This window comes from Pseudonaja textilis, chromosome Z, assembly GCF_049901715.1.
Source record: "Pseudonaja textilis isolate UNSWEBS1 chromosome Z, rPseTex1.2, whole genome shotgun sequence".
Lineage (NCBI taxonomy): Eukaryota > Metazoa > Chordata > Lepidosauria > Squamata > Elapidae > Pseudonaja > Pseudonaja textilis.
Genome location: NC_142008.1, coordinates 58,618,327 through 58,637,604, shown reverse-complemented (window position 1 = coordinate 58,637,604; position 19,278 = coordinate 58,618,327). Strand labels below are relative to the sequence as shown.

The 19,278-nt window shown below is 40.2% G+C and overlaps 1 protein-coding gene across 3 annotated transcripts in view; it reads left to right on the top strand.

The window, feature by feature from the left end:
* Window positions 1-19,278, top strand: part of TRAK1 (trafficking kinesin protein 1) — a 141,069-nt gene that overhangs the window by 21,160 nt on the left and 100,631 nt on the right. For 2 of the 3 annotated variants that reach the window (XM_026717835.2, XM_087917625.1), the window contains exon 2: window positions 8,288-8,482. The gene's annotated coding sequence lies outside the window, so the exon portion shown is untranslated. Of the gene's footprint in view, window positions 1-11; window positions 45-8,287; window positions 8,483-19,278 lie in introns of those variants that run through there. The other variant, XM_087917626.1, reaches the window with a different exon arrangement.

Below are 19,278 nucleotides of genomic sequence, written 5' to 3'. Positions count from 1 at the left end.
TCAAGGAAGCTGGCAGATAGTTGCAAGTTGAAGCCAATGGGCAGGTGAGTGTGGATGGGGGAGTGAGAGGTGCATGAGGATGCAGTGAAAGTCAATAAGGATGCTCAAGGGTGGGGTGGACTTCAAAATTTTTAGCAATGAGTTCTCTGCCCGGTTGCTGGGTGGGCATGGCTATGGTGGGGGTGGCCTAATTGGCCTCCTGCAGCATGGGGGGGGATTTTTGCCCTCTTTGGGGTCTGGAGGCTTTCCTTGAGCTTCCTGGATGGTGAAAATGGCCTCCCTGGCCTCTGGAGGTTCTCTGGAAACCGGAAATGGGCCATATCCAGCCTTCCCCAACTTCTGGGTGGCCAGTTTTTGCCCTCCTCGAGCCTCCATGCGCACCCTGCACTTACCTGCATCCAAAACGGCCTACGTGGAGACTCCTGGGCAGGGTGGGGCCAACCATGAGTGGGATTTGGGGGTTCTTCAAACTACACAGAATCTTAGCTAGGGGCTCTCCTGAACCCCCAGCAGTCCACCCCTGCTCAGGGGCATCATGCACATCAGGAAGGGTGTGTGCAGGAAGTTCTGTCTGAACCAGGAAGAGCAAATGGGAGTATAGGTCATGAAGGGTGCCCAGAAATGTGGCATGGGTAAGAAAGCATGCACAGGGTGCATGAAATATGCCATGTGGGTTGCGATGAAGGCATGGTGATGTAACAGGTGAGGAAGGGTGGACAGGGATGCAAAAGAAAACCCATATACCTTGGTGTAGTCCAGATTGGGAAGAGTTGCACAGGAATGCAAGAGAGATGTTGCATAGATTAGGAAGGGCATACAGTGGGTGCTGCAGGGATGTGCAAAAGACCAGTGTGATGTGAGCACAAAGAGGTTTAATGAATGGAGGAGACTTACCTGAACAACTTGGAATCTTCTATACTGGCTTCCCCATTGCTGACGCTTCTTTCCAGCTTCCCATAATAAAGTACTTTTTTTAAACGTATAGATTGTTGATAGTGAGTTTCAACAATCAAGTTTAGATTTGCTAGCAGCTTTTCCATTGACTGGTAGGAAACTATTAGGGAGCATTATAAATGAAGATCATGGAAACATGACTGCCTTGAAGCAGCAGCAGTAATGCTGAAATGGGCACAGTTTCCCAAAATTTAAATCCCAATGGAGTAATGGGTCCCAGATTTTGGACACACTCTGTTACCCTACGATGTACTGTTTCAACCAATTGAACATTACAAACAAGCAGTCCCAATAATTTTAATACTATTGTTGCAAGAAATTTCCATCTGGGTTCAATTCCAACTGGGGAGAAAGACCACTGGAAACATGGAGACTGTTTGGAAGGATGGTTTAATGGTCAACAGGACCACATGGATTTGAAGTCCTAGGTAACTGACCATGTGGAGGATTCACACACAGAGACACACACACACACACTCACTCACTCACTCACACTCTTTCTTGGGCCTTGCACTAAAGCTTCCTGTTCAAGGGCAGGATATTCTTCTGGCTGCCAGACGCCCATGGGGCTATGCAGTCATAGCTGAGGTTGTCTGTGTGCTAGGCTTGGTTGAATCTTGCTGGGTGCTGCAATGAATGGCAATTTCCTATTGTAGCTGAATGGCTCTGCCCTGAAAGATAATCCCATTGTTCTGGAGTTGAGGTCTTATGTACATTAAGAGCATATGCACCAAAGAAAAATTCCTTGTGTGTTCAATCACACTTGGCCAATAGAGAATTCTATTCTATAACCTTAAGATGCTACAGTCATCATAAATACGAGTCAGTTGCCAAGAGTCTGAATTTTGATTATTTAACCATTGTACGTGACTTTTTCCAAGGTTGTTGTAACTTTAGATCGTCCTTAAACAAATAATTGTAAATTGAGGACCATCTGTACCTTCAGCAGAATTTCCAGTTATTAATCTAACAAAGCCAATGTGTAAAATATCTTTCCCTCCTGCTTAGCACATCACAGTTATGATAAAACCTTTCCTTTTTGAGGTATATCTGACTCACATGATGGTAAGGTTGCTAATGACAAACAGCATTGCTTTGTCATAAAGGATGAAACTGACACTGCCCTAACATACTTAGGATAGTATTGATAAGAGCCATGAATTGGGATAAAGATGCAATTAAGCATCAAAAGGTAAGAATCTTCTTGGAGCATTTTACATTAAATGTTGATTTATTCAATCAAAAATAGGACAATATTTATGTTTTTTCCTTTGTGAGTGAAATAGAATGCAAAAATTTAAGGACAAATTTTTTATCTCGGCATAATTGGAAAGCACAATGTAATAAGACAAAATGTATATATAAATTATATTACAATATGTAAAAAAATCAAGTTCTGGGTTATAATCACCATAATGCCCAGCCATCATAGCCGATGGTTGGTTTAATTGGAGTTATAACCCAGCTGTCAAACCCGAAATTGTCATAAGTGTAGCCATTTTAGTTTATCTTAGTATATATTCTTTTTCTTATTTTCCCTGTGGTGGTCATGGGGGGAAAAGATGCGGGCTTCACACATTCCTAAGGTGGGAGGAGTGGAGATAAACTGGATGTTATGGCTAGGGTATCTTCTTTCTCATGAGAAATGAGCTGTCTGGGCTTGGGGCCCTGGAGGTGGATATTTATGACATCAAGCAACGTTGCATTGGAGAATGTGACTTTTGGGGGGTGTTTCTAACTTCTAATATTGTGGGGTAATTCCAGGTTGGGTCAGATCCGGAATTACCATGGACTTTGCCAATTTGATGTTTTCCTAAATAAAAGAAATCTTTTTGAAAATGGACTATTATTTTTCTTTTAACATGGATTTCATTACTTGGAAACCTGACATTATTCCGGATCTCCATAATCATTTTTCTGGAATAGAACAGCTGCCACTGCTATGTCGCCAGCGTCAGCTTGCACTATAAAAGGCAATGCTGGGTCAGGGTGTTTTAGAATGGGTTCCTGTGCGAAATGCCTTTTTAACAATTCAAAAGCTTTTTGGCATTCTAGAGTTGATTTTAGCGGTTGTCCAGGTGTTTCCTTAGTTGCCTCCCCCTCCCAGTTTTCAATAATTCTGTTATTGGTAATGCAATTTCTGAAAATGAGGGGATAAATTGTCAGTAGAAGTGTGCAAATCCAAGGAAGCTTTGTAGCTGTTTGTGATTTTGTGGGGGTTGCCAATCCAGGACAGCTTTCACTTTAGCTGGATCCATTTCTATCCCCTGATTTAAAATATGATAGCCAAGACAGCCAGGATGCCAGACTCATGGAGGGGGGCATTGATTTTCCTGATCCTGAAGGAGGATTCGTATCCCTGATATATACAAAATTATAGGCTGATTTCATTGTTAAATACTGATTACAAAATATTTACTTCTATTATAGCAAATAGACTAAAAAGAATGTTAAATGAGCATATACATGACGTCCAAAATGGATTTCTCCCGATCAGACAAATCAGTAATAACTTAAGAATAGCATTAGATGTTTTTGAATTTTACGAAGCCCATCCCGAAAAACAAATTGCACTTATGTTTTTAGACACAGAGAAGGCCTTCGATAATTTAAATTGGGAATTTTTAATCCAAAAAAATTATAATACGAATTTAGGCACCAAATTTGAAAATATTATAACAACCATGTATGATACATAACAGGCTAATATTATAATAAACGGGGAATATACCCGCCCAATAAAAATAGAAAAAGGAGTCAGACAGGGCTGCTCACTCTCACCCCTGCTCTTCATATTATCACTAGAAGCATTATTAACGCGAATTAGACAGAACCCAGACATAAAAGTATTAAAGGTTAAGAAAGAAGAATATAAGTTGCAAGCGTTTGCGGATGGTATGAATTTTTCATTGAAGAACCAATAGAAAGAGGACAAAAATTGATGAATGAATTAGAACAATTTGGAGCAGTAGCAGGACTAAAAATTAATAAGAAGAAAACAAAATTAATGACCAAAAATTTAACAGAAAAACAGAAATTAGAACTAGAAGAAGTTATGGGACTACAAGTTATAAAGAAAGTTAAATACTTAGGAATGTGGTTGACAGCACATTGTAAGACACTTAAGGAAAATAATTATGATAAATTGATGCAACAGGTAAAGAAGGATTTAGAAACATGGGGCAAGCTGCAGCTTTCATTATTAGGCAGGATTGCTGCTATTAAAATGAATATTCTTCCAAAATTCCTCTATATATTTCAGACGATCCCAATCAAAGTACACAATTTTTCTTTGAAGAACTTAATAAAATAACTGTAAAATTCATCTGGCAAGGGAAAAAACCTAGAATAAACTTAAAGGCAATGCAGGATATGAAGAGCAGGGGAGGGCTGGCACTTCCAAATTGGGAGTTGTATTATAGTGCAGCCTCTTTCGTATGGTTGAAGGAATGGGTGAATTTAACCAACAAGAGAATATTACTCTTAGAAGGCCATGACTTGCAGAGGGAGTAACATGCTTTTTTATGGGATGTTGGGAAAACTAGCCAGAAATATTTTCACAGACACCTATTCAGAGATTCATTATTGACTAATTGGAAGAAAATACAGAAAAAACACTATTTAACAATACCAATTTGGATCTCAACAATGGAGGCGATGATTCACCCAAATAATCTGGATATTACTAAAATGATTAAATATAAGGACCTATTGGATATGCAAGGAAATCTGAAATCATGGCAAGAACTTCAAGATCGGGGATTAAAAATTGATCAGTGGGCATATCTTCAAATTCAAAGTAGATATAAACAGGACAAGAAAGAATTTGGAATTAACAATAAACTCCAGCAATTAGATAAAATTTTATTAGGATCAGGCAAAAAATATATATATAACAAAATTTTATAATTATTTATTAGAAGTAGAATTATTTATTAGAAGTAGAAGGTGAATCATCGCCTCCATTGTTGAGATCCAAATTGGTATTTTTAAATAGTGTTTTTTCCATATTTTCTTCCAATTAGTCAATAATGAAGAAGAAGAAATTGTAAAAGGGAACATGGTAGCCTGGATTAGGAATATAGGATGTAGTATCACCATAACAGAATGGGAAGAGTTCTGGGGTAGAAATAATAAAATTACAAAATCGATAGCATACAAAGAAAATGTCTATAAAATGTTTAATAGATGGCACCTTCCTCCTTCAAGATTAGTGAAGATGCACCCCAATATGAGTCTGAATTGCTGGAAATGCAAAAAAAAGAGGGAACTTTCTTCCATATGTGGTGGTCCTGTACAGAAGCTCAAAAATATTGGCAAAAAATTAGAAATTGGCTGGAGGACATGGCAAGAGAACAGATCGAATTCAAACCAGAGTCATTTCTATTAGGGATCTTTGATAAACAAATACCAAAAAAAGTGAAATATATAATAATACATATTTTGACAGCGGCCAGATTGGCTTTTGCACAATGTTGGAAACAGCCTCATGTTCCATCAGAGGAGATGATTATTCAAAAAAATTCAAGTTGTGCAGAAATGGACAAATTAACCTTGGCATTAAAAAATAAAGACACTTCAATATACTACAACAGCTGGAACTGCTGGTACAAATGGATAGACCAAAGATAGATTTCACACTAAAAGGCAAAAGAGGATAGGATAGAACCGTAGTAGTGATATACAGATATATGTACAGATTAAGTATGTATATGGCATAAAATAAGGATAAAAAGGAGGTCTCACAAACTGTTGAAAATGAAAATGTTTTTAATTGTTTTCTATCTTTTTCTTTCTATTTTCTTCTTCCTTTCTTCTTTTCTTTTTCTCTTTTACATTTTTCTCTCTTATATTTATGTATGTGTTGTTGGTCTGTTTTAATTGTAAAATCAATAAAATTTATTTAAAAAATAATAATAAAATATGATAGCCAAGATAATCCAATGACTCTTTATGGAATTCTCATTTGGATAGTTTTACATACAGTTTTGCATCTAACAGTCTTTTTAATACTTTTCTCACTAACTTGATGTGTTCTTCTAGAGTTTCATTGTAAATGAGATTGTCTTCCAAGGAGACCAGAAGCCCTTTATACAAATATTGGTGTAAAACTTCATTTATGAGCTGCATGAAGACCCTTGGGGCTACTTGTAGTCCAAATGGCATTACTCTGAACTGAAAATTGCCCAAGGGGGTGTTGAAAGTAGTCTTCCATTCATCTCCTTCTGTGATGTGGATTCTGTAATACGCTTCACAGAGATCTAATTTAGTAAACACTTTCTCTTTCGCTAGATGCCCTAACATGTCTTTCATAAACGGCAAGGGGTATGTATTGTGGATACTCACACAGTTTAACCCCTTAAAATCCACTACCAAGCGAACCCCCTCCCATCTTTTTTTTCTTTAAAAAGTATGGGGGTAGCCACTCTGGATTTTGCAAGTCAGATGAACCCTCTGGCCAGGTTTGTGTCTATGTAGTTCCATCGCTCCTTCATTTCCTTAGGAGTCATGGAGTACATTTTTTATTTTGGTAATTTCGCCCCCTCTATAAACTCTAGGGCACAGTCAATGTTGTGATGGGGGGGAGCACATTGCATTCCTCCTCACTGAAAACTTGAATCAGATCACGGTACTGGATAGGGATTTTGGGAATCCCTGCGGGTTGATACTGTGATATTGTTCTATCCTCGTGGCTTTTTTGTATTTTCGGGCTGACAGTTTGGCTGTTATCCTGTTCAGGAGGTGGCTCAGGACCAAGTGCTAGTTTGATTTTCTTATAGCCACCCTCCCAGCTTTTGTTTCGCTGCCATTTGTCTAGCCAGGTGAGACCCAGGATTACTGATTGGGTCATCTTTGGGACTACTAAGAATTGGATTATTTCCCAGTGTTCCCCTATGGTTAGCTTTACTTTTTCAGTGACTTGCGTAGCTTGACTTCCCCCTATCATGGATCCATCTACTTGTTGGAATCGAGTGGGGTTAGTTAACATTTTTGTTTCTATTCCTAGCCTATGCACAGTGTCAGGACTGATAAGGCACCATGAACTACCAGTGTCAATGATAATGTCTATGGGCCCTTCTAAGCCCGTGCGTGTGACAGTTAATGTCTCTTCAATTTTAAAAGGTAGAATGGCTTCACTTACCATTGGGTCATTCTCTTCACTGTCTGCATCTTGCATGATGGGTACTTCCCTCCCCTGTTGTTTGTTGGGGGTTGGGGACTCGATAGCTTGGCACACAACTTTGCTTTTTTCAGGAGGTTTTTCTAGGTGCCTTTTTCCATTTAGGAGGAACGGATGTTCTCCCTTGAGGTACTGGGCTGGTGCTAAGCCTTCAGGCAAACCACGGCACAGGCAGATTTTTAACAACTCCTCATCTAGGCTTTCTTGGAAATAGTGCACGTAATCTTTGAGATCAGTGTCTGAGATTAGTGGTCAGGCGTCTGAACTCAAGCACTAAATCCTTGGTGGGTCTACCCTTCTGCCTGATGTTTTTTATACTTGGAAGGCAGCATGTTTCCAGTCTAGTTTCCATTCTCAGAACTTTTGTAATATGTTTTATTTTACATATGCTTTCATATCTATGTTGCCAAGAACATTTTGGAGTCTCCCAATATCTGTTGATGTCTGTTTCGGATGTCTTGATTGATGTCTTCTCAACTCAACTAATTTTCAGAAATGATTATGGTTGTGGCTTCTAATTTTTAAATATTTATTCTGGGTAGGCTGGAAATATAATTTGCAGATCAATAATAATTAGCTTTGATGACTAGGTGTGGCTAGTTGTTGGTTTTTTTCCAGCCAAAATAAGATATAAATTTAAGCATGTTTTGATTTTGAACAAATGTTTCATTTTATTTTGAACAAATGTTTCATGTTATTGCTAAGAGGATAGAAAAGTTAAAAAAAATAGCAATTATTTCAATTTTTAGTTTTACTACATTGCTTATCATAAAAATAAAGCAGAAAGATTTGTGACCATTAAGAATGAATACATGGTTTAATTAATGTAATTTAATATGTGTAGTTTTTCACTGAAATACTTCAGGTGAATACAGCACTAGATTTCAGGCTGTCTCTGATTTTCATAATAAACTTCTCTACATGAGCCCTATCCCAAGTTTTTATATATATATCATTGATATTTGAGTTCACAAAAATAAATTTCTGTGGGAGAACATCGCAATAATGTACATTCATAAAATGTATTACTTTCTATTTTTTGTGAAGATAATTATCGGACAAAGCATTGCTTAGTTGGGTTATACTAAATTACAAATGCACTTTTTAAAAAATATAACACATTTGTGTCTTCCTTTTTTGCCATCCTCTTAGATGTGTGCAATAGTACTGATCTTCCCGAAGTTGAAATCATCAGTCTACTGGAAGAGCAGCTCCCTCATTACAAGCTAAGAGCAGATACAATCTATGGTTATGACCACGACGATTGGCTTCATACTCCTCTTATTTCTCCTGATGCGAACATTGACTTAACAACTGAGCAGATAGAAGAGACATTGAAATACTTCCGTAAGTCCAGATATGTTCATTAATATTCAAATAATGAAATTATTTTAGAATGATCTTTTTTCTAGATTCTGTGCAAGGATTACATTATAAATAGAACCATTTAAAACGTGCCATTTTAACATTTTGTTGTAAGAGGCATAATTTCCATCTAATTAGAATAATTTGAATGTAGCTTGTGTATTTCAATTTTTAATCAAGTTTTCAGATTTTTTAAAATCAAGTTTTAATTATAAGTACTATCACTGCCCTATATGACAAGGTTTGAAATCAATAATTTCTTCTGGTATTCTTATCTTCCTTGTTTTTATACTTAAAATGTATGATAAGGCTGTGTAAAATGTTTGAAAGAAATACTTTCTGGAGTACATTAGGATGAACAAAACCCAGTTCTTTGACATAGTCAGACATACTCTTTGGAAGTTTGCATAGCTATCTCAGTGGGTATCCTTGCCTATCTGTGTAAGTATACTCAAACACTAAACACAAGCAAACGAGGTATGCATGGCACATTTGCAGGCACTTGGTTACAGTTTCTGAAAAATCTGGGCAAACTTTCCAAAGGTTGTAGTTATGTTAAAATTAAAATAAGGTTTTTACTTGAGCTAACATACCTTACATCTATTCAGAATACTAATGAAAGATTTTTTGTTTTCTATTAACACAATTGACTATTGTTTGGGCATTTTTGCTGATCTGTTACAGTAATAAAAAAAAATTAAAATATATTTTTTATTGTTCACAACTATAAGTGTCAAGCATAGTGCAACCGTTTTGGCATTACCTTGCCTTACATACAAAAATATAACGAAACCATTAACATTCCTATTATTGGTACAATATTTACATTTTGATTCTAATCATCCTAGCTATTTTTGTTCCAACATTCCCTCTTTTTTGCAACCACAGGTAAAACTTATTCCATGTATCATAATATTCTGATTCCCCCTTATTTTTCAGTATTAAAGTTAATCTATCAGATTCTGCACAAGCCATTATTTTCCTTATTATCTCTCTTTTCAGTGGTATACTTTCATTTTTCCAATATTGTACATAAATCATTCTCGCTGCTGTCAATACATGTATTATTAAATATGTTATACCTTTCCTGTGACCTTCTGTCATTATTTCTAAGATAAATATTTCTGGCTTAAATTGAATGTGTTCCCCCACCATTTGCTCCACCCATGTGTGTAAAAATCTCCAATATTGTTTTGTGTGATTACATGTCCACCATATGTGATAGAGTGTGCCTGGTAAGTCCTTGAACATTTTGGTGATAAATTTTTGTACATTTTGGCAAGCTTTGCTGGGGGAAGATGCCACCTGTAGAGCATCTTGTATAGATTTTCCTTATACACCATAACCATTGCTAGTTTCCTATTATTTTTCCAAAGATTTTGCCATTTTGCCAATTTGATGTTATATCTGAAATTTTTAGCCCACGCCACCATTGTCTCTTTGACATGCTCTTCCTCTAGTTTATATTCTAACAGATATCTATATAGCATCTTAATCAGTTTGTCATCAGTCCCTGTCAATAGTTTGTCTAGTGTTGTTGGTTCTGTATTAATGTCCCATGTTTTCCTATCCTGAATATATGTCCACTGTATTTGTAAATAGGACTGCCACTTCAGATTTACCCCTTGCACTATCATTTCTCATCTTGTTTTCAGTTCTCCTTTTTCATTCAATATGTCTCTCTATATAACAATTTTTTCCATGTTTCTCAAATTAGGATGTATTAGTGCTTCTAATGCGGAGAGCCAGATAGGGGTTTCCCTATAATTTTAGTATTTAATTTTATTCCATACTGTTAATAGTGCCTGTCTTAGATGGTGTCTCTGGAAATATTTATGTACTGTGCCTTTTCCATACCGCAGAAAACCATGCCAATTCTCTTGGATATCATGATCTTCCAGTGTTAGCAGTCTTTTATTCCTTAATGTCATCCAATCTTTTAGCCAAGTGAATGTTGCAGCTTGGTAGTATAACTCCCATTCAGGCAGGCCAAATCTACCTTTCTCTTTAGTATCCTGCATTAATTTCAGCTTAATTCTCAGCCTCTTTCCCTGCCATATAAATTTTGACATTAATTTATTCAAGTTCTTAAGGAAGCTGTTCTCTAATTTTATCGGAATATTTTGAAATAAAAAGAGTATTTTTGGTAAGACATTCATTTTTAGAACAGCTATCCTACCCATTAGAGAAATTTGCAGGTTCTTCCATCTTTCTAAATCCATCTTAATTTGATTTGTTAATTTAGTGTAGTTATTTTCTCTGAGAGTTATACACCTTGCTGTTAGGTATATACCTAAATATTTCACCTTTTTCACTATTCATTTCCTTTGTAAATTCTTCCTTTTATTTATTTGCCAGGTTCTTGACTAACATTTTAGTTTTCCCCTTGTTTATTTTTAGTCCCACTACTTCTCAATACTCTGCAACTTGCTCCATAAGCTTCACACCAGACTTTAGAAGCTCCTCTAAAATAAAGACTAAATTGTCCACAAAAGCTTGTAATTTATACTTTTCTTGTCTGATTTCCAATCCTTTAATTCGTTCCTCTTTTCAGATATTTCTCATCAGCGCTTCTAATTTTAAGGTAACAGTGGGGATAGTGGACAACCTTGTCTTGTACCTTTTTGTATTGTAAATTTTCACATTGCCTCCCCATTAATTATTACTTTGGCCTCTTGTTTTGTATATATTGCTCTAACCATGTTTATGAATCCATAGCCGAAGTCCCTATGGCTCAATTGCTGTAACATGAATTCCCAATTTACATTATCAATTGCCTTTTGGGCATCTAAGAAAAGCAGTGCCACTTGTTTTTCATTATGTTTCATAATACTCTTAATATACCTAATATCGTTCTCATATTGTTCTTTATCTGCCTTTTGGGTATGAAGCCATTTTGGTCGGTATATATAAACGTGTTAAGGAATCTTTTCAGATGTTTGGCTATTATATAAGCAAATATTTTATAATCTGTGCTCAGTAATGAAATTGGTCTATAATTTTGAATTAATGATTGATCTGTGTCCTCCTTTGGGATCAGCACTATGTTAGCCTCTATCATAATAAAGATATCTTCACTTCTCTGAGAACAGCATTATATACTTCTAGTAGTATTGAACCAAGACTGTCCTGAAGTTCTTTGTACAGTTCTGATGGTAGTCTGTCAGACCCTGGTGCTTTATTGTTCTTTTGCTTTTTGATAGCTTCAATTAGTTCTGGCACTCTTATTTCTTCATTGAGCATATATTTTATTTCATCTGGTACTTTTGGTAGTTCAGCCTTTTCCAGATAATGTCAAATTTTTTCCTCTAAATAACCTCTACTTTCTTTATATAGTTTCTCATAAAAGACTTGGATTATATTTTTTTAATCTTCTTTTTGGTAGCAACATTTCCCTCTTCATTTTGTAATTTATTAATCCATTTTTTTTCTTTCTGTTTTTTCCATTTATATGCTAGCCACCTTCCTGGTTTTTTCGCATTCTCAGAAAAGTTTTGATCTGCTTTCTTTATTTGTTGTGCCAATTTTTCTTTTTCTAGGATGGCCAACTTGTGCTTATAGTTCCATTTTTCTTTTAGATTTCTGTTTTGTTGCTTTTTTTGTAGCTCTACCTCTATGTTCTTATAGTTCTCTTCCAAATCCTTTATTTTTTGTTTCTTAATTTTACTTTTCCTAGCCATGAATGATATGGCGGCCCCTCTTATAAATGCCTTCATCGTATCCCATAAATTTTGTATGGATGTATCCCCTGCCTTGTTTTCTTTAAAGAGAAATCCCTGTTTCTTATTAATCCTCTGGATAAAAATCTTCATCTTTCAAAATTGCTCAGTTAAATGTCCATCTTTGGCATTTCCTTTGCCCTCTCAAAGTAATTCTCATAGGATTATGTTCTGCCCAAATAGTGGGCAATAGTGTCTATTTCTACTTCCTTTATTCCTGAAATTAGCTCCACCAAGGTCCAGACCATATCGATTCTTGACCAGGACTCATGTCTTTTTGAGTAGTAAGTGTACTGTTTGCTCTTCTGATTTCTCTCTCGCCAGGAGTCTTGAATATTTAGCTCTTCTGCCATTTGAAAAAACGTCCTGGGTAGTACTATCCTTTTAATTCCTTTTGTTTTTGTTTTTGTTGCTCTTATAATCTAGTTTCTTGTCTATTATGGCATTGAAGTCTCCCAATATGCATATGTTGTCATTCTCTGTTTCTCGGATAATGCTGTGCAGTTTCTTATAGAAATTTTCCTGTCCCCCATTAGGCGCGTATATTTTGACTATTAACACCTTTTTAAAATGTTATTTCTATGACCAGTATCCTTCCCTCTTCATCCTGATAAATTTGCTTAGCCTGTATTGTTTTTTTTTTAATATACAGTGCTACCCCCTCTTCTGTTATGCTAAAGCTACAAAGAGATTCCCCCATCTGGGGTATTCCAGTATCTGTTTCTGTTGCTTTTTAATGTGGACCTCTTGTATGCCAGTTATGTCTAAGTTCATTTGCTTTAGTTTAGTAAAGGGTTTTCTTCCTTTTCTGAGGAGAATTTAAACCATTGATGTTCAATGATAAAATCTTTACTTCCTCGTTCATATATCTACTTATTTCTGGGTCTTGTACTTCTTGTTACTCTTGTCTCTCTCAGTTCTTTAAGCCCTTCTTCTTTACTCTCTTGTTCAGCTTCTTTCTCTTTTTCCTCTCTCCTTTAGTTATAGTTCCTTCTCTGTTCTTAACTTTGTTTCTTGGTCCCTTACCCCTTGGTCCCTTCTTCTTCTTTCTTGTTGCCAAAAAGCTGGTTACAGAATTCTTCTGCTTGTTCAACCATGTCTATTCTGAATCTCTTTTCTCTCCGTGTCACCAATATGCCCTCCAGCATCAGTCACCTGAAGTTGATGTTATGTTTATTCAACATTGATGTCAGGAAGTGGTCTTCTTAACTCTCTGATTCTTCTGAGTACCTGCTTTAGAACTATCAATTGCCTTTCTTTATGGACTATCAGCTTTTCTCCAGCATGACAATTGGACGATCCATAGCTGCGTTGACACATCCCATTCTGCCCGGAGACTGAGTTCATAATTTTAGCCACACCCCTTGTCAACTGTCACTTTCCCCAGTTCATGACTCAGTCTTGCCCTAGGAGGTTGTGGCTTGATTGGCTCCTCAATCTCCAGACAGAAGCGTGGATTCTTCAATTGTCCCTTTAGTGCTGATAGGTTAGCTTTTGCACTTTTAAAGCACTGCTGAGGCTTTTTTCCCCTTGTTCTTTTTTTTCCGTTTTCTTTTCCCTTAGAGTTCCTTAGCTTTCCTCCCTTGCAATTTCTGTCAGGGAGAGGGGTTTTCCCGCATGCGGGAAGCCCGTCACTCACCTGAGGCCCTGCTTGTCCAGATGCCACTTTTTTGAAGCGCCGCAAGCCGCTAAACAGCTGTTTTTTGCCATTTTAAAAGTTTTTCCCTTTTGTCAGCTTAGTGGCTTTAGTGACCTTTGCGGTTTTGTCTTTCAGCACTACTAGTATTAAGGAGGCTAGTCTGGAAGCCTCCTTGTGGCTTGGCCATCCTCTGCTGTCAGTTCCCTTTTTTTCTGACAGCTTTTTAAAAGCTGACAGCTACAGGGACAGTGAGCTGGCTTGCCGTCACAGCCCAGCCTTACTTAGTCCCATTTCAACAGCAGTCAGTAAGGGGCTAAAGTGCTGTCATGAGGGCTGATCAATTTTTGATGGCCAACAGCATGGCAGGGCAGGAATCCTCTTCTTCTTCCAGTAAGAGAACCAGTTCCAGAAGAGGCAAATCAGCCAGTCAGGAGGCTGCTGGCAAGATTAAAGTGAAAGCTCTTTACTCCAGGAAACCTTCCAGAGCTGAAGAAAAAGGTGCTGACAGGAGAATGAAAGCTCTGGAGAAACAAATTTCCAGAGCACAGAAAAGTCTCAAGAAAGTATTCCTTTGTCTGATGCAGCCCCCCTCCCACCCCCCAAAGCCAGCTTTGCAGACCACTGATGCAGTTCATATGAGCTAGTCACCAGAGGGCGATAGGGAGCATTTTGCTATATTTCCAACAGAAGATCAGATTCCATCAGAGCAGTTTCCCTTTGACTGTAGGGCAACTCTAGAGCCTGATCCTCAGCTTAGACAGAGATCTTTAACCCCTGAGGCTTTATCCCAACTTCAGTGGGACTCTGCCCAGCTGAGAGACATGAGCCTGGCCTATCTGAGAAACTCATTTCAGATGCTATCTCTCAGGGTGTGGCCAATAGCTTGCATCTTGGGAGTCGGGCTGCTTCTGTCTCTTCTGGGACACATTCCCAGCAACCTCACCATTATTTATATGCTAGAGAGGCTGAACGGTCACATAGGGTTGCATCCCCAGCTCAGTCATTCAGGGATAGAACCTCTGTATTAGAGGAGGTGGAGTTGGGCCAAGGTTTCTCTGATGATGAACTTGAAATAGTTCCTTATCCCCCTCCTTTTATTGGACTCTTCCAATAAAGCACTGTTCAGGTCTCTCCTTCATAAAGCCAAGGCCACTGCCCAGATCGGGAATCCTTCATCCACACCTGTGGAATCTTCGGAACCTCAGGTGTTAGACAAGGGTGAGTTCTCTGAACCAGTCATTACTCAGGAGAACATCCCCTGTCCCAGGTTTTTTCTTGAGGTTGTTCAGAGGCAGTGGAGCCAGCCTGGGACTTTTCCCAAAGTAGGCAGCAATGATAGGAGGCACTTCAATATGGCTCATTCCTTATCAGATAGCTTGGAGTTACCTTCAGTGGAGGATCCTCTGGCCTCTTGTTTCCCCCTCAGCGGATTCCGGGGACATTGCTGAAGCCTTCAAGCCTGAGGACAGGAAAGTGGAATTCCACCGAACACGCTTGGCCAATGCCTGGGTGCTTAAGGCAGCCACAGCCAGCCACCTCCTTTCTTGTAAGGCTCTCCTTGCTCTGGCTCAAGGAGTTAAGGTGAGAGTTCCTCCAGAGGAGACACACATTCACCAGGACATTAACAAACTGGTGGCAGCAGCTCAGTTTTCGGCTGATTCCTTGTTACATGCTGCTCATTTCTCCTCTAGGGCTCTTGCCTCTAACAACACCTCCTGGCAGGCGGACACCAAGATCAAATGGAGGTTGGCTTCTGCTCCCTACATGGGTTCAAATCTCTTGGGAGAGGGCTTGAACCCATTCTTAACGGAGAACAAGGACAAGCGTAATGTCTTGTCCTCCATTACTAGGAGAGCTGATAGGCAGGCTTCGCCTTACAGGCGTCAGCCTTCCTTTCACCAATCAGACAACGTGTCTGATCATTCCTCCTTACAGCGTCCTTTTCCCCCAGGTCTGACTGACAGGATAGACCTTCCTTCCGGGATAGTTTTAGACAGCAACAACATCCTCAGGCCAAGTGGCCCTTTTGTGGGGGAGGGGGGACTCCCTTTCGCCACTTTAAGTGACTTCCAGAGCTCTCCAACATTGGCGAGTGCCTAAGTTTATTTGCCCACCAGTGGGAGAAGATGACTTTGGATTTCTGGGTTCTGGACACTCGAGATTCAGCCTAACTCTGGAATTTTTCTCCATTCCTCCGAGGCACTTTGTCCGTTGCCCTATCTCCAGGAACACCACCAAGAGAGATCTCATGGACAAGGCAATCCAACACCTCCTGGAGATCCAGGCCATCGAGCCTGTTCCGGAAGATCAACGGGGGCACAGATTCTACTTGATTGTCTTCCTCATTCTGAAGGCCTCAGGGGGATGGAGACCAATTCTGGACGTACAAGAGGTTCAAAACACACTCTCTGCAGTCAATCTTGGATGGCATCAGAGAGAGCAACTGATTTGCAATTGATTTGATGGAGGCTTATCTTCACATCCCCATCCATCCCTGGCACCAATGGTACCTCAGGTTCTGTTACTCAGATCTTCATTTCCAGTACAGAGCTCTACTGTTCGGTCTAGCCTCGGCTCCCAGGATCTTCACAAAGATCCTAGCGGCACTGGCAGTGCACCTCAGATCCATCCTAGTGCGTCTCCAATGCTACCTGGATGATATTCTCATCCAATCATCCTCGCCCCAGATTGCTCAGCAGGATCTGGAGACTACAATCCATGTTCTTCAGGAACACAGATTCTCCATAAATTTTCAGAAAAGTCACCTGGTTCCTACCACTTGACTGCTCCATTTAGGAACAGTGATAGACTCCAGGCTGTGTGAGGTCTATCTTTCTTAGGAGTGACAGGAGGTTATCAGCTCCTTGGTCACTCAAATCAGGATGGAACTTGGTCACTCAAATCAGGACGGTTCCATTGTTAGTTCTATCTCAACTCCTGGGAAAGATGGTCTCTTGTATAGTCATTGTTCTTTGGGCCACATCACACCTAAGGACTCTGCAATGGTTCCTCCTACCATGCCAGAGGAAAGGGAGCAACAATTCCAGAGCCAAGGTCAGGGTCCCGTTAGAGACTCTCAGGTCCCTCAGATGGTGGGTGTCCCCAGCAATCGCCAGGGGGACACTATTCAAGGAACCCAGCTGTCTGACCTTGACGTCAGATGCCAGCCTCTTCAGATGGGGGGCACATCTCCAGCAGCAGCTGGCTCAAAGACAATGGTTTCCGGCAGACTTGAAGAACAACATCAACTGGCTGGAGCACCGAGCCATCCACCTTGCCCTTCATCACTTCGAAGCCATGGTAGAGGGACAACACCTATTGATCTTGATGGACAATTTGGCCGCAAAAGCACATATCAACTGCCAGGGGGGCACCCATTCAAGGTCTCCCATGCCCGAGGCGGACCACGTATTTCTCTGGGCAGAGACTCACCTGAGTTCCATTAAGGCGGAACACATCTTGGGGTTGGCAAACGTGCAGGCAGACTTTCTCAGCCAAAGCATGGTGAACCACTCCGAGTGGCGACTGCACCTGGACATCTTCTGACAACTGTGCCAGAATGTTCAGCCATCCAGTCCTGGACTTATTTGCTACCCTGATGAACTCACAACTGCCCAGATACTGCACGAGGTTTCCAACCCCTGGAGCAGAGGGATTCAATGCCCTCTGCTGTGCATGGCCAAAGGGCCTGCTGTATGCCTTTCCTCTTCTCCGTATCATACCGAGAGTAATCTGGAAACTTCTTGTGGAGCAGGCAGAGCTCTTGCTGATTGCTCCCCATTGGCCCATACTGCCATGGTTTGCAGACCTCATCAATCTCTCTGTGTCCCAGCCTTGGAGAATCCCTTGAGACAAGATCTCTCTCAGCCAGGGGGTCTTGGTCCATCCAGAGCCTCAGTGGCTCCAACTGACTGCCTGGCATTTGAGAGGTGGCTCCTGATGAGGGACAACTTCTCAAGAAATGTGATTCAGATGATGCAGGCTTCCAGGAAGGCTTCCACCAACAGAATTTACAATTATAATGGAAGGCATTCTGTAGTTGGTGTGTTAAGTCAGATCTGGATCCCATAGCAGTCTCCATCCCTCAGATCCTGGACTTCTTGCAAGAGGGACTAGATGAAGGGTTAGCCTCTAATACTATCCAAAGACAAGTAGCGGCCTTGTCTTCAGTATTGACTTATGGGGACTTAGACTCCATGGCGCACCATCCTGCCGTGTGCTCCTTTTTGAGGGGAGCGGTTAATTTAAAGCCACCTGTTGTTCACAGGTATCTAACCCGGGACTTAGCTAAGGTTTTACACACCCTTACTTACCACCCTTTGAATCTCTCAGGTCTACGAGTCTGCGATTTTTGTCCTTTAAAGTCGCCTTCACATTGGCCAGGCCAATTTCAGAACTAGCTGCTCTCTCTCTAAGAGAGGAACTCTGTACTTTCCATGCAGACAGGATGGTTCTATGTCTGGACCCCTCCTTCATCCCCAAGATCAAGTCCTGATTCCACCAGGCCCAGGAGATAGTGTTGCCCAATTTCTGTCCAGATCCTTCCCATCCGCTAGAACAGAGATGGCACACTCTGGATGTAAGGAGGGCCCTACACAGGTACATAAAATGGACTGCCTCACTGAAAATCCGAATCGCTGTTTGTCTCATTTCAACCTTCCTCTCTGAGTTTAAAGGTCACTCCATCAACCATAGGCCGTTGGATAAGGGTGTGTATTGCAAAGGCCTACGAGACACAGTCGATTCCGTCCCCCAGATGATTGACTGCTCACACGACTTGAAGCACTGCCACCACAACCGCATGGGGAGATGCAGGCTTCGATCGAGGAAATCTGTAGGGCGGCAACATGGTCCTCACCTTCTCCCTTTGTGCACCACTATAAGTTGGACACCTTTGCCTTTGCTGAGGCTGCCTTTGGGAGGAAGGTACTGCATGTAGCTAGGGAGACTCAGAACCACAATCCCCGCCCATAGGGACACCAGGCTTTGGTATGTCCCAGCTATGGATTCTCCAATCGTCATGCTGGAAAACACGGAACACTTCTTCTCATCATGATGATGGAGAATCCATTCCCTCCCTAGGAGGTAGTTAGGTCCTTCGTCCAGCACAGTAACACTGGAGGAGCCAGTGCCACCGAGTCCTTCAGATGCCGTGCCTTCGTGGTGAACTGGAGAAAGTAACAGTTGACAAGGGTGTGGCTAAAATTATGGACTCAGTCTCCAGGCAGAATGTCATGCGTCAACCTAGCTATGGATTCTCCAACATCGTGATGAGAAGAAGTGTTCAGGTAAGACAACGCTCGATCTCTTGTTTTGTTTAATATTTTGCCCCAGATTGACTTTTTGACAAACCTCACATGCACTTCCTTTGGAAGATTGTTCCTTCTTGCATAGTTTGTTTGAATTCTGTATGTCTCATC